The sequence below is a fragment of the Varroa jacobsoni genome, unplaced genomic scaffold, assembly GCF_002532875.2.
Source record: "Varroa jacobsoni isolate VJ856 unplaced genomic scaffold, vjacob_1.0 scaffold_1445, whole genome shotgun sequence".
NCBI lineage: Eukaryota > Metazoa > Arthropoda > Arachnida > Mesostigmata > Varroidae > Varroa > Varroa jacobsoni.
Genome location: NW_019214347.1, coordinates 508,020 through 524,453, shown reverse-complemented (window position 1 = coordinate 524,453; position 16,434 = coordinate 508,020).

The following is a 16,434-nucleotide window of genomic DNA, read 5'->3' as shown; positions in this document are numbered from 1 at the left end:
TTAAAGTAGAATCTCAAGAAATAAAGTAAAAATAGTCTGTAAAAAATGTCCGAGTGTGCCACCGGGCGTCTCACCGGTCACCGGTAGGGTTAGGTCTTGCTTTCGTCTCTGAGACACCATTTGAGAAAAAATGTTTAAAAAGACTCACATATGCTGGAGCCAAATGCTTTTTAGATGCAGTAGAAAATGTCTGATAACTAGTACGCGTCTATTATTTCGAAGAATGTTCGTTATATATATATATATATATATATATATATATATAGTTAGACAACAGTACTTAGCTCAGAGTTTTTCACTGTTAAATGTAGAGGAACTTACAAGCTTACATCTCAGGGCAGTAATAGGTAGCTACAAGAGGCCACTAAAACACGCTTGAGTTGCAGAGTAACTTTAATTAACCTAAACTAAAGGAGAGAGAACAAGCGTGCTCGTTCGAGTTAATTGTTTATGTCTACTTGAGTAGTAAAACTTTTGTGTTCTTAATCTAGCTGATCGCTTCGACCGCTTCATTTAAAGTGATCACAAGTTAATTAGGCATAATTAATGGAAGCAAGAAGTATATAGATATATCGCTGCTTATATAGTAATCAAAGTAATAAAATAAATGTACAGTATATTTTTGTGCGCTTGACACCAAATAATATTTAAGGCATCAGTAGGATTACTCGAGTAACTGTACACGTGTGACCGGTACCTTTTTACTTTGAACTTACTGTTCATACAAAATAACAACATTTCCAGTTCCGGCTATAAAAAAAATGCTTTTCGCAGGAGATCGTCTGATTCCAGACTCTGTGAATTATCACGGTGCAGCACTACCATGCTCCCTTACTAAACTAAAAGACATGTAAGATGATCTAGATTCGAAACATGGTGCAGACTTCATTAGGTGCTAGGGATCAGTCATCTAGAATAACATCGTTACATCCACTCCAATCGAGCACAGGGTGACAGGCTTAAGTCCATTGAGTGTATTTCAAGAGCGGAGTAATAAATTTAGACAAGTGTAACTACGAATAGTATTTTGCTCAATAGCTCCTTACCACCCGGGTTCTATGTTAATTAATAAATTGTATTTTAACGAGTGTGCTTGATTTGGCTTTATTTCCACAAATATCTTCTCTATCCCTGCAACTCGTTCTTGCACATCAAATCTTCCATGCCCCATCCCAATATATCGTCGCTTTGGTCGATGTTTTCTTCACATCGCAATTCTTTCCGTCAGCCTTCGCAAACTATTTCTTGCGGTGCACCCAAATCGTCGTCTGCGCCTCGCCACAACGACCGCATTTTGCCTTTACGATGTTTGGTGCACAACCCCATTTCCACCGCCGATCTTTCCTAACCCGATTTCCCTCACCCAACAGTCTCTCGAATGCTACTGCAAAATGCACTTAGGAGAAGCCACTGCCGACGTCAGCCTCACGCCCCCTCTCCGCCCTCTACGCTTTCTCCGAATATATCGCGGCCGCATATAGAGCCATCCCTATCGCTGTGAACCTCCCGTAGAACCAAGACCTTTCCACTTTCTCTCTTTTTTTTTTCTTTATATCTCGTTTTTTTTTCTAGGTACAACTCGCAGTTATTTCCCTGGCTATGCGTTTATATGTATAGGAGAAGTAGGCAGATCTATCTGTGTTAGAACCGCTGAAGCGATTCCCCGCCAGCTTTGGTTCACACTCTGCTTCGTGTCTGCCTTGCGGGCCACTCGGCGACATTAAGTTTTGAGAAAGAACAATTTTTCAGGGTTTTTTTTTTCTAACAAACGTCGTCAGAAGATTGATGGTTGCTTTGATCACTGCGATTTTGATAATGCAACGAACGCTGGCTACTTTGATAAATTATTTAGGAACGCTCTTTCGTGTTTGGCTCAGGCGGTGCTAGCGTTAACAGCGCGGGTTCGAGTGTCCAGCATACGGAAATTACGTTTCCACAGTCGGCACCGGAGTAGGGTACAGCCGTCGCCGAGGTAATCGCATGCCACCGGTCAAAGTCCACTTTTCCAAAGCCATTCGACCCATTTGAGAACAAAACGGACAGAAAAAAATATAACATTAAAATACGTGGGGCAGCGAAAGAAAGTTAAGGTACGTAAAGAAACTGTATGTGTATGTACGCTGCGGCTTCAAATTTTCCTAGCCGGAATGGTTGCCTTGTCTCGTGATTATTTATTTTAACCTAACGGGTTCAATTCTAATCCTATATCTGTACCATTGTGCCTGTTTTTCGGGACAAATGACAGAACGAATGAAACGTAGATCAATAACAAGCAGTCCTACATCACAATCTACAATACATTTATTCGTTTTAATAGTAGTTTAACATATGGGGTCGATTAAGCAACTACTATTATAAATGAATGAGGATGCCGTGTACATTATCAATGTACACGGCAAGCCCCAAAATGGCGAGTCAAGTAACTACAGTGGATATATTAAGTCCGGCAAAGATTAACCTTTTTCATGGAGTACAGCTCATCCAGGAACATCCCTCTACTCAGTGAGTTGACAGAAAATTCGCTACCATCTTCCGTCCATTAGCTTGTGTTTCTGTTGAAAGTATTAATGGATAACCCACTATTTTGCGCTCATTTCAGGTGTAATAAAGCGGGTAGCCGACTGTCACTGGTAAATGTATCCGCAAAGTTTCAACATTCACTTTAAGAACATAAATAGATTCTATGCACGATCCATTAATAGGCAGTGACCGAAAAGGTGCTGAAGTTCCCGTAAATATAACTTGGTCCATTGTACGACGACCTGCCTACTTTCGAATTCTTTACTCTTTCCAAATTTCGCTAGAATCTATGTTTTAGGCAATATGCATGATCTTTGCATATTCGTTAATTTAAAAAGCTTAAGTTGACCAAATGAGTGAATCGACGGTGAAAATAAAATGCTGTTGAACAAGCCAACAAAATGCAAGATGTCAAACAGGCCTTGTGGACGTGTATGCTGACCTAAAAGCCATCACGCTTTGCTAAATTTATCAAAAATTGCCCAACCAAACTTAAAACACTGACCTAAAAGAACGATAATTATTTGCACAAGAAACATAGGAATGGTAACGAGAGAAAGGCTTTCCGCATCTTTCGAATTGATAAAATAACGCCATATATATGTCTTCGTTTGAACTAGGTACATTAAGCTAAGCCTGGGCACTAACGATGTCTTACAGCTGCCTGATGCAAGCCTGCAACGATCGAACGTCATCGCGTGCTCGTCGCAGAGCTGTGAGTCCGTACATGATACGAAAAACATCTCTACGGTGCAACAGGCATGCCCCATTTATCATGGAAACGTTTACTAACTATTTTAAAATTTTCGCTGAATCTGTCTGATTGAAGAAAGCAAAGGTACGAGACCGCAGAAAGTAATTATACTGGAAAAATATGCACCATAATTATGAGATATTTAGCTGGGAAATTTGGTGTCAGTCTAACAATGTCTTGGAAGTTATGTAACCATTATTATATCTTTTGTGTACGTATCCACACCATCAGTATATAAAAAAAGGCGTGCAAAACAGCTTAGCGTTCCCATTAACTTGATCCTCTTAACGGACACTTCGTTAACGCATGATCTGCCCTCTGTTGCCTTCCAATGGCAACGATATGGCTTTCTGTTGATTTACAGCAGGCCGCACTGCAAGCGGCGTTCATATTCTAATAAAGAATTAATCAACATATTGCACCTTGAAATCGGCAAAATCGATTGTAGCAACACGCTATAAGTGAATTAAGGCAAAAGATGGCCTTTTCTCCTATTGAGAATCGATTATGGAACTATAATTTCAAGTAATTTTTAATCTGTCGTTAGTCAAATGGGGTCTACAGAAGAGTCCTGATTTAAAATGGCGTAACGTATATTTACTTGATTCTGTATTTTTTCATAGCCTTTAACGAACTCCAGCTCTCTAGCGGTTCGCGTCAAAAACCCGCTACCTGCGTTGTCCTGCTTTAAACCTTGATGTTCTCGTCCACTTGCGGGGTATCATTGGTACCATTGTGTTCCTCATGGTTAGAGTTCCGACCTAGTGACGCCGGCCTCAAATAGATCTTTCAGTTTTTCAGCTAAAGGGCGTGAACAAATTTCGAAGAACAAATATGGGGGCCCTTTCATGCACTGAGGAGTCTCACACCATCTCTCGGATAACTGTTTTTACATGCGTTACTCTCAAAACACGGTCTGCGTCAACTTTGTAGCCACGTCACTGACAGCCCCTTTGGTTAGCAGCCTTTAAAAGTTTAGCGATCAAATCACACTCTTTAAAGGAATTATCGCTTATCAAACAATAGCTACAAAATATGCCTACAAATAATCATGTGCAATCTTTTGATATAGCTCCATTCGAAATCCTACCTATTTTGTTAGTAGAAATCATATCTATATTGTACAAAGATTGCACCCATTCGAGTATATGCAATGTGTGTTATTTATAAACTATGTTAAAAAAAAACCGAAAAAACTAATAGCGAGATAGATTCGATACTACATTCAATGCATATCGAAAGATTTTAACTATTCAATGATTTTTCTTTGTTTGCCGAACATTACAAAATGCAAAAACTGAAACCGGTCAAGAAACTTGAGAGACACAAAAAGGCTCAAAACAACCAGCCATTAAGGCTCATCTGAACAGCCTAAACTGGCCGTCAATATTCTGCTCTCCGAAACTGTTGTTTGATTGTGTTTAAAGAAAAACAGATGTATCAAAAAGGCTTTTTATTTTCGAGCCATGCAAATCTTTATTGAAAGCCTTCCGGTTCGCCCCATAAAAGTTTTTTTTCCCACTTTCCAGAAGATGCGTGAAAAAGGAAAAAAACATAGGACATCGTTTTAAAGCAAAAAGAGGAAGATTTTAAAAAGGTAGTGGGAGTTTATTTAGCGCAAAAAGGTTAGATAATAGATGATCTTTGTTTAAATTCTGGAAATGCAGTGATGAAATGCGTCGGGCATGATGAATTTGTTATTTTACTTCGATTTAATACACACATTAGCGAATTAACACCTGCCCACTGCGATGGGCAGCCCATCACAACCTGTTTTAATTTTTAATATCTCACTGTATTGTACATGTGTATATGTATATATAGGATACGCTGAACAGTACGTGAATGGGGCAAACGTTTTAAGAACAGGGACTGGCGTCTCAAAGACCAGCAACGAAGCGACCAAATGTCGGGACCCGAAAACTAAGAACGCATAGCCGCAACCGAAAAGGTTCCTCACGAAAGAAAATCTTTGAGTCTAAAGGCTTCGTCGGTCAAAACTGGTATGTCACATGCAGCGTCTTCTAGTGTTATGATCCAAATGCTGAAAATGCGGAACTGATTAAGAATTAGTAGCCAGAAAATTAACTCTAGGTCAGGTGGAAATGTGTGTGGTATAGTTTATGTGCAGTTTGCGCAACTTTAATTAACAAAAAGCCCGGCTGTATTTGCCCCGGCCCCGTTCTAAGCGAGGCATGCTTCAACCTCTATGGCGAGCCCAAAACAGACTAAACTAGAGGATGGCGTCGTTCTAGAGAGAGAAATCGAGTTTGGTAGCGGTCTTCGAACGTTAAATAAGCCTAGTGTCATCTATATATAGGTATCATATAAGGTACTAGTCAAAAACGAAACAATCTACAGGTACCCCAAGTTTCTCAAAAGGCTCATGGACCCTTGACGCGGCAATCGAAAGCAAGTAGTCTGGTTACTCGACGACAATGTCAGATTCCATATGCCATGCCCTAATTACCTTCTGGATTAAGCCAAGGAATATTTAGCGTCAGCTCCAACTGTTTTACCTTTCTAATTTCAGTTGGTCTGATCACAGGGATTTTTATACCTTAAAAAAAAATTACCTTAAAAATACCTTAAAAAGAGAAACAGATGGGCAAACACACCTCACTATTGGTTTTTTTCGAGTAACTGTAAATAAAAAAAATATATATGGGAACGCCTTACCCTTGAAACGCGTGAAGGTCTACGCTCGAATCCGGATACATATACACTTTATCGTGTGCTAGGAGCCAGCCGTATAGTGAAACGTCTGACGGCGGTGCCAAACATAAAACTCAAGACATTTTGTCTTGTCTGAGATTACGCTTTTGTTATGTGGCAGAGTAGGTGTATGGCGCTGTTACAGAAGTAAAAAAACAAAAATTATAACGGTAGAAACTTCACCAACGCATGAATGCGTATATAATGGCAATTGCCACATTGGCGCTTTGTTACTAAATAACAATTTAGTCACAGGCACATAAACCCGAAAATGGAGTCGTGTATACTGTTAGGGCAGTAAAACTACTCCTGCTCTTAGATATTTCCTATGGCATCACCCGATGAGAGCATGTTGCCATTAAAACAAGAAGCACCAGATACGCTTTTACGATACGAGCAAGCCTGAACAGTCGGATCATTTTCGGGGCCCAACGTAGAAATGGCTTGACCCCTTTTCGAAGCACACGTTTGTCATGCGTGTAATCATTTGTTTGATCGGGTTGATCACGTGCTAGTTTTTAGCGATGTCATAATCCCGAACTTCATTTATTTTTCAAGATCTACTCATCATTGCTGGGTACTAGCTTACACTCCTTTTGACATCGTGATATTATCTTTAGATAGATTTCGTCTGAATCTCAACGAGTTGTCGATGCATACCACCAAAGAAATGGTAATAAAATTTTTTTCTAAATCCTATGCTTTGTCGAATTGTTGTGAATTCAATATGCAGTTATTATATAGCTGCAGAAAAAATAACCAAAAATACACCATGGAAGGCAAGTTCTACTTCCCAATAGTTCCCAGAATAATCCCAAAAGTTCGCCAGTATCACACCCTCCACATCGACACAGTAGTGCCAGGTTCGTGTGCTTGGCACAACAGGTTTGTTCATCCAAAAGCTTCAACATACTTAATAAGGAAACGGACGCTTAGAGGTCTTTCGAAAACTCTATCAAAATTTACATCTCTTTTTTCCTTCCATCGCTTTTACTTCCTCCGCTTTTATCGTCCCTGTTTTCGAGCAGGGAAAGCGGCAGCGGCGTAAAAGCAAATCGTAGATGCGATCATCTAATTCGTCGTGGACAGTACGGTACAAAACCGGGCCCTCGATCATCAGTCGGAGGCAAGTCTTCATGTTATGTCCTCCCGCAGGCCACTCGAGTTTGCCGAAACAAGGAAAGCCTGCGGGCACCTCCGGTAAAATTGACCTTGTCCATCAAGCCGCCAAAGAGCCAGTCAGAGAAGCTGTTCCCACCGATCGAATAAGATCTCATCCGGCTTCCCCTCGTTAGTCAGACTCTGTTATTGAGGAGGAACGAGGAGGTCTGAGTGGCACGTTAGGAGGAAAACATGGATAAGCGCGTAATATTTAGTAGGGGTTTCGAAAAAGGGCGAGAGAGGCAGGCTTGACGCTGTCGTGAGCCCAGGCACGTAACTGAGTCATTGGGCGAGCAGCAGTATTGGACGTACTTCGTTTATCCTCGTTTGCCTCGTCATTTCAACCTTTGCTTTCTTTTTCGTGCCTTCTCTCTGTCAGCAATGGGCTCTTGAGGCCGTTGATTGACCGAAAGCGACCATGATGAGCGAACCAACTAGCGCTTTTAGCGCTTTCTCTGCAGTCGGTCGTCGCTGGGTTGGCGGGTCCTTCGATCGTGTCTATGTTGGGCTTGGGGCTTTCTGCCCCCTAGTTGCCTGCTGCTCTCTCTTCTGTCGTTTTAGGAATCCAGTTGTGCTGACCGGATGGTCTAACATGTAATGGCTTTTTCGCCGTCTAACATTCCATTTGGCTTAGAGATCTACCGCGCTCTCATATCAGATCTTTCGCTCTCTCCTCTGCTAATCTGACTGCTTTTCCTTCCTTGGCCTTTCTTCGCCGTTCTCCCCTGCTACAAAAATATGCCCGAACACAAACGTGGCTGACTTAGCCTCTTAAGTCTATATGTTACAAACAAAAAAAACAGGACCAGTCAATTAAAAAAGTGATCGAGAAGTTACTTGACATAGACATTAGACATGTACGTAACGTTTTATACCTATCTATGTAGGGTCGGTATGTAAGATACCTATAGTCTTAAACGCGTCAGTGCTTCATACTATAGTACAGGCCCCGCGTTTACGCAATTCCTCTAACGCTTTTATCGGTAATCTGTCTTTTAGTAGGTATTAGTAGTTAGTGTAACAAACCTCGTATCATATGATCCTCCTGCCTGCTTCCAATTGTTTTCTATAAGCCGCTTATGCAACTATTGATAAGCACTTAGAATACTTCAAATCGAGAAATTTACTTTTACAACTCTTTGTAAAAATTCTGGATAAAAAAATATTCTGGATAGATATGTTGACTGCGAGTGAATGTGAAGGGGTGACAAGAACTACAGTAGAACAGAACGATGACCATCTTTCGGTTTGAAGGAAACTATCTACTTTTATTTTATTGCAGGAAAATTTAAAATTACTAGTTATTATATTAGGTTACTTAACGAAATAGGATTTTAGAGCGTTTTTGATATGAACAGGTTCGTTTTATCTGTTTTTTTCTGTAAGGTAACAAGGTGATAGTACAATACAGTAAGGTAGTTGACTCGAATAATTCAGTGGGTTTGCTGAAAGAACGTGAGGGAGGAACCTGAACAAAACAGTGCCAAGCGTAAGCCTAAACAAATCTAACAGAGTAAAAGGGCGTAACATTAGTAATAAACTTAAATTGTGCGCGCGGAAAAACAGCGGAGGAAGGTTTGGTACACTGGCTTAACGGTGTTTATCACAGAAGTCTGCGAAATCACAAATTTGGAGGTTATGAATCAAGAAAGATCGCATGCATACGTTACAACTGTGTAAGTAATCAATACATGCTGTAAAACAGCAAATAACAAACCATAACAATATGCGTCTTTTTATTTCCTCAACTGTAATACCTAACATGACGCATAAATAATGGATCTGTCAGCCAAAAATAGCGGAGCTGCTGCTATCGAGGAACAAGAATTGATAATGAGTCCTTGGCGTGCTGTTGCGGAGCCTTTGTTAGCAGCCGTCCTTAATAAGAATTTAGCCATATTTATGTAACTTTAGCCATGAGTTCTATCAAAATGTACATTTGGACTCTGGCATTAAAACCATTTGTAGACTATCCAGTTGGAACATCACATTGTCTCAAACAAACACAAAAACTTGATAAGCCTATAAATAAGGGTCTTTTTCGACTGTTACGTATGGCTACTTTCCACGTCCTCGTAGACCTTCTATTTGTAGCCTTTTACAGGGAAAAATCTACTTTCTTTTACCACTTGCGCTACTAAGCCAATGAATGGAAGGAAACCCATTATTATCCCTGTTTTGAATACAAGTAAGAGAAGAACGGCGATAATTTTAGTTGTTTGCAAGTCATTTGATGTTCCATTATTCCTGCTTCGTTTGTTCAATTGCTCCAAGAATAACTTGTTAATGTCATCCAGTAAAGTTTTTCTTCATTGCGCGTTAGCACGGAAAGGAAGGCTGTGTTTTAAAAGATAGCGTCAAGTGAGGACTTTCTGTTTTAGCTGGCAAAAACTTCTGTTCTGTGTTGTTTGTTTGATCACGGTCTGTCGTTCGACTGTCGCCTCCTTCCGCTGTCATCGCAAAGGCTAGCCACTCATTCAGGGTATGTCAACACACAGCAAAAAAATAAGGGAAAAAATGGTTAGGCAAGAGATGGAACGTTCCACGTGGGACAGGATCTTGGCTTTTTTACTTTATGAATGGAAGCGGCCACACTTCGTTTGGCCGCAGACGCTAAACAGCCATGGGTGTACAAGGACTTTGCTTCCTAGGGTAGACGTCTAGTCTTGACGTTGAAACGGCATAAAACCGCCGGGCCTTTTGAGTCACAAATTGTGTCGTTCTTTCATACTATACCGCCGGTGCCGACGCATTCGCTACCATGATCTATCAACATATTTTTATTGTATTCTATTCTGCCCGCTTACGCTTTGCGTACAGAATCAGAGCTAGCCTACGTTAAGGTTGAACCACACGCGTTTTGCCGGGGTTTCAACAACGTCCGAGGAACTAACGCTTCTATGACCTAATAGCCGGGGCCTGGCCGTAGAGGCGAAAACGCAACTATCCACACACAGGCACCGCCATTACGGGCTATTTGACTGTGGTAGTTGGCCGTTCTCAAAATTATATGACTCTCACGCATATTTTCACTGGCTACATCCCAACAACAAGACGCGGCCAGCAGAGAGAAACGAGTAAAACGAGAAATAACATAACGAGAGGCAGCACAATGCATAGGTGAACCCAAATTCGCCATGGTAGAATTCCTTAACATATTGTTAACCACGTAACCACGACGATTTTCGGTCTGCGTTGTCTGCCCGTATCGGCTGTAAAAGGAAATCATTTTTGAGGGACACACAGTTGCCCAACCATATATGTCATACATGATGCATTTGCCATCTAAAAAAATTTGTCAGTGTGTAGCTAACAGACGGCTGCTATGTTTAGGGAAGAATTGCCTAAATATAGAGCAACGCCTGTGTGGTGTCTGCGGACGGAGAACAGCCCTATACGTAAAAATCACTATATCAACAGATTAGTTAAAATTCGTACGATAACACGAGTTCCAGATTGAATCAAAACTAGGGAAAATTAGGACATGTCAACAAAGTTATTTTAACGCTTACCCATTGGAACAATTCAATGCCACGTATGACCTTAATAAAGCGTTTTGACCAGGTATGACGTATTCTATTAAAGTCTGTCTAGAGGTATAAACGATAGCATACGTAGGGCTTAGGCGCAGTGCTTACTATTGATGATTTTAGGAACTCGTTGCAAAGGATTTTTGGCATATGTGGGATTCGATTTTAAAACAGTCGCCAGTGTAAAAGTTAAAGCAATTGAACTTTGGGTACAGAGTTTGCGAAATAAATTCGGATACACTTTTCAAGGGCTGTCGTTGAGCAAACAAGAGTCCATGCGCTGAAAAGCCAGTCTCGCTTAAAGCAAAACCGTAAACTTATTACGGTATATTATATAAAGGAACTCACAAAACTCAATATTATCAATCTTAACTTGGAATTAGGTAAGAGTCGCTGTGATGATGCAGTGGTGATGGATTTGGCTTTTACGCACAAAGACACTTAATATGGTAGTCCAGCTATAGAACAGTTTGAAACAACGCTTCACGACAGAATCGGATGTAAACATTTGTTTTGGGACATGTAAATGAATATAAGACATAACAATTAGATTCTACGAACCTTAGAAAGGTGTTAAGCACTTATTTTACTTAGCACAAGTTATTCGGCCAAACAAATACAGGCCCAATGGAACAGGAGCTTATTTTCTTATAGTATTCGGGTACAAACTTGTTCGTGGCCTTTGCAAGGCTGATTATTGCTTGCAATTCTTGCTGTCCTAGTTTTATAGCGTGCTGAATACTCTACGTCGCGGGACAGCCCTGTGTACCGTGTTCGGAGCAGGCTAGCTCCTATTCAAGAAGTTTTGCAATGACAACGTATACTTTGAAGAAAGATACAGCCGACAGTGGATATGCGCACCGCACCCCCTAACAACCCCAACGAATTTTCCTCCAACAGATGCATGTGGCATGTAAGGCTGCAGCTCTTGCCGCGATGAATATAGCTCACGCTGCAGATACGTGAAATGTGTAACAATGGAGATTCTACTTGAGTGGATAGCGAGAAATGTAAAAAAGGTATGGTGGACAGACCCGGGTGGCAATGCAAGGACGCCTTGCTTAAACCGTTGCCCCGTGCTGGTTAACTGGGACCCAGGTAGAGAGCATAACCCGTAGAAATTTTTCGAAGAAGACAGATAGTAGGAGATTGACGTGGTAAAGTAGTAATCTTTGGCTAAGCAGTTTAGGCATGTGTTCAGATCCGCGTGCAGTGGAATAATTTCAGGTGTTCCTCTCTACCATCTGGCTTGGTCTCGTGTCTCGCTGGTTTGCGAAGTTGGACTGCCTCAGAAAAGCGGACGCGGACCAAGTGGGATAGTGTAGCAATTGAGACCTTGATAACGGCTGAGGTGAAGATCTAGTGAAGTGAGGAGGCACTGACATTGAGCCGAAACACTAAAACAGCTTCCTTCGTAGATAAGTAACTGCTGCTGCTGCTACAACTATTACTACAAGGTAGAGAAACTCATCAAGAGTTGCTAGCTAATAACAGTCCCTTGGTCGTGCTGGCCGCATGTAAAGGGTGTGCACAATCCGATGGCCTTTTGGTGCTTTCTTGTGTCCGTTGCCGACACTGCGCGTACCCATTTACTTCGGCGTTGTTGTATTACTAGAACCTTTTGATTTTTGCTTGCTGCAAGGCTGTCTGTCCGAAAGCACACTGAGGTTCTCAAGGAAAAAAACAAGAGATCGTTGTTACGCCAAAAAGCAAAAAAAAGACTGCGTTTGCGCTTTGTACTAACGGACAATTTGTTTGTTGTTTAACGAAAACGAAAGTTCTATAGAGATACACTAGTCCAGTAATTCGAATATCCTTATATTCTACGCTTCAGACACAAATCACATTCATCTCTATACAGGTGTGATTCCGTCAATTACGCAAAATCTAAGTGAGCAGTGACATTCTCTAACGTTTCCATCTTACTTGACATTTATACCTGTATCCGGTTGCTGGATTCGCAAAAAAATGCTATCGGAGTAAACTACGTGCATACATTAGGGTGGGAAAAACGGAACGGAGAAAATACAACTTCGAAATGTATCCCGTATTTATCTTTCTGATCGTACACAGGATAATACAGATAATAGACCATGCGCAGAGCCATTCTACTGGCATACAAGTAGACGGAGTCAATGAAAGCGATATTAACGGGGCTATTGTTTTGAGACCGACACATGTGATATTAAATCCTATTCTACATTTTTATCGTATACATACGACACATAAGACTACTTAGTAAAATATAATTTTAAATATGTACAACGTATCAAGTATACATATGACACGCAATATCAGGCTCGAAGGAAGGACCATTGTAATTGACCGAAAACCATACTGTAAGTGCCCTGTCCATTCCCACTCTAGCTGCGCCCTTCGGTACGAACAAACTTGAACGTTGAAGGATTAATAATTACCGAGCAGATACAGTCCTGACTACTGGAGAAAGGCCGGCTGTCTGGACGGCAAGCGCAGCAGTGGCGACGCTGGCAGCGATCTATCGCGACGCTATGCCTTAATAGCTATTATATCAATTCGGTATAAAGATGCTTATCTGAAAGATCGATGAATCTTGCAAACGTCTCCGAAACGAACGTCGTCTACCCATCTTTACAGATGTTTTAGCGATTGTCTTTACATAAGCTATAAGTTAACCCTTGCCAGTCGTGAAGCTTGTTGGCGGAAACGGGGCTTGAAATATAGTACGCACGCATCTTCTGATTGCGTTAATCGGCAAGGTTCTCCTTAGAGATTGACGAGCGTTACATGACGTCGCAAAGTTTACAGGGAAAGTCAACCTGAGCACAAAAACGAGGCTCATTGCCTAATTTGGAATTCTATCGAAAAACAAACACGCTCACTGATCTAAACACCGTCCGAAATAAACGAAACGGTTATGCCAGAAACAATGTACCAGCGAAGTTATTTGTAGCCCAATGAAAATTATGAAAGAAGGCTTCTTTCACATAGAATAGATTTGTAATGTTCCGCTTTAGAAAAAGACATCGCATTTGAAGTCAGATCGTTAATATTTTGTCAATAAAGGTATGGTTTGCTGCCTCAGAATGGTATACAATCACATTTTTTACGCTACCATTATTGCTAAATGGCCTAAGAGGGTAGCCTAAGGCCAGGGTAAATAGCTTAAGGCACCAAAGGTACAAGGAACAAACGACCATCTTAGTCAGCTTAGCTTGAATACCATTTTAGCCCTACTCAGCCCCTATAAATGAGCGAGTTCTCGTCTTCCTAGGTTTACTTGACCTGAGACACAAAACTAGTTTTTGCGATGCAACCCCCGTTCTACATTGCTTGTTTGTCTTGAAGCTTTACTGAAAGATTACGTCCAGTACTGCTTAACCGCAGCTGTCTAATAATGCGGCATCCATGTTAGATTCCTCGGCAAAAAAAATGTCGCTTTTATTATTACTTATGCTAAGTATGTATATTTCACTCAAGGATGGCTTATAAAGCGTTCTACAATATCACTAATAAGTCACTTTATTTTTCGCGTAATACCCATCGCACGAGGCCTTCGTTTTGTGTTCGCCGCCACACTAAATGCACTCGTATTCAAGATTGAAAATGTGGGAGAAAAGGCTTGTGCGCCTATATCTGCTGCTGCCTGAAGCTCAAATATCCACTGAACACTTACCACATTTAATCCTGCAGATCGTTGTTTACCATGATCACGATATAGATCAGACAGCTTAATCAAATATATGGACCAGCTATTTTCTCGAGCAAGCTTTTCAAGTCGATCCAGCTATCGTCTTGTCGGTTATCGTATATAGGTAACAGTGAATTGGGTGATCGAGATATAATCTCAAGACGCTGGCTAAGGGCTTTTTGATTGGTGGGAAGAAAAGTGGGCCCGACTTATACCGTTTATAGACTTCTGCAACAAGCCAGCTATGTCTGTCTACTTGACGGGCATGTTCTTTGATTGATCCATTCGTTCACTGTGGCCTATATCTAGTAAAGTTCACGCGCTTGTTTACAATGTCTATCTCAATGTCTAGGCGCTTTGGATTAGGCTGGTGGAAAAGTGAAGTATACGCCTAGATGGTATGTATTGGCATCACTCACATACGGATTTCTTTGCCTTACAATGCTTGCTTGAAAATGCGCTAACCTAAACATGAATATATACCCTTAACGAAATTCTGCTGTGGTGAGTAGGTAACCCAATAAGAAGCTACAAATTGGGATTGTCGAGTATCATCTGTGATAAAAGGCGCTGTTTCATATTTAGGAAGAAGCAAAAATAAGCTTATAGTTTAGCCGACAGTAATTCACATCGAGAAACGATTTGCAAATTGTGGGTACTGCACAATTTATTACTCTACCATAATGGTGATGTAATAGTGGTCAGTGCTCAGGGGTCTACTTCAATTCACGGTTTTATGGAGCGTTCTATTTAATTTTTGTTCTGCGTTGCCATGGCAAGCATCTTTGTAAATCACATATCTACCTAAACCGACTCTCGGGTTTAGACCAACATAGGTTTATCAGAAAGAAATCAACCTGCATTCAAGTGCTAGGGGTAGCCCACGATTCAGTACACGCCAAAAACGATTACGCTGCACTCCAGCAGGGTGATTTTGATTCTTTCCATGCATTTTACAGTGAATCACGGCCTATTAAGCTTAAGGGTTTAGTTATGCATGTGCTCTTGGTATATAGGCCCCAGAACTATAAACTTATGTTGCCTTTCTCACGATTGGCTTATTCAAAGTGAAAATTCAGCACTCCCTGTTAGCCTCTGCAAAGCCTTCGTCCGGAGTCCCGAAACGCATTTCTCTTGGCCTCCTACACATTTTATTGGGTTTTCAAGCTCCTATTCGGAAACGTCCCTACCAGACTAAACGTAACACCAATGACCTTAAAACTTATTTCGAGATGAATAGGACAGCAGGTGTACTTACCGTCTCAGAGCCGGCTGTATAAGTTGCATCCTGGATGAAAAGACAAAATGATGTCATCTACGTCAAATAATACCATTGATTTTCTAGACGACGATCAGAAGCCGTGTGTACTGGATATAAACATTTATTTATTATCAAGTTGAGAACTCTGTTAAATGTTTAAAAGCTGCATCATGACTATGCAATTTTACTCTGAACTCTTATTTTATATATATATATATATATATATATATAGATTTTTAGGTTTTACTTGAACCTTTATCACGCCTTGCTTATTCCTGAATGTTACATTGCTCAGAAGACCGGCCCCCATTTCATCATAAGAACATAAGAACACCTTACAAGGTGTTCATGATAACTTTCTATCGTGGAAATATGGTCTTGTGTAAATCTATTGAACTGCAAAACATTGCATCTCTTCACGAACCAATAGTCTGCGAATGCTCCGCAAACTGCGCAAACATAACTTTCTTAGTAGCTTCTCTGAAATTTATTTTGTTTTGTTTTAGAAGAAGCCACTCAACACAAAATGGTTTCCTGGGTTCCTGGAGTGACAAGATTATGGCCGCCCTTATATTCTAACTAGTATGCAAACCCCTTGAATGAAAGAGACCTTCTCATGTTGGTAGTTATACAGAATAAACTTCTGTGATTGTTTTAAATGTTTTGCATTTTACGTACAGACGGCATATTCCCTGCACGAAACCTGATTACGCCCAGCCTTGAATCTAGACCATTTCACGTGTCCTCAAGTTTGATAGGAAAATGCGATAGTGCTGCGTCATCTTTATATTATTACAGATTGCTTTATAAAATACCAGTCATC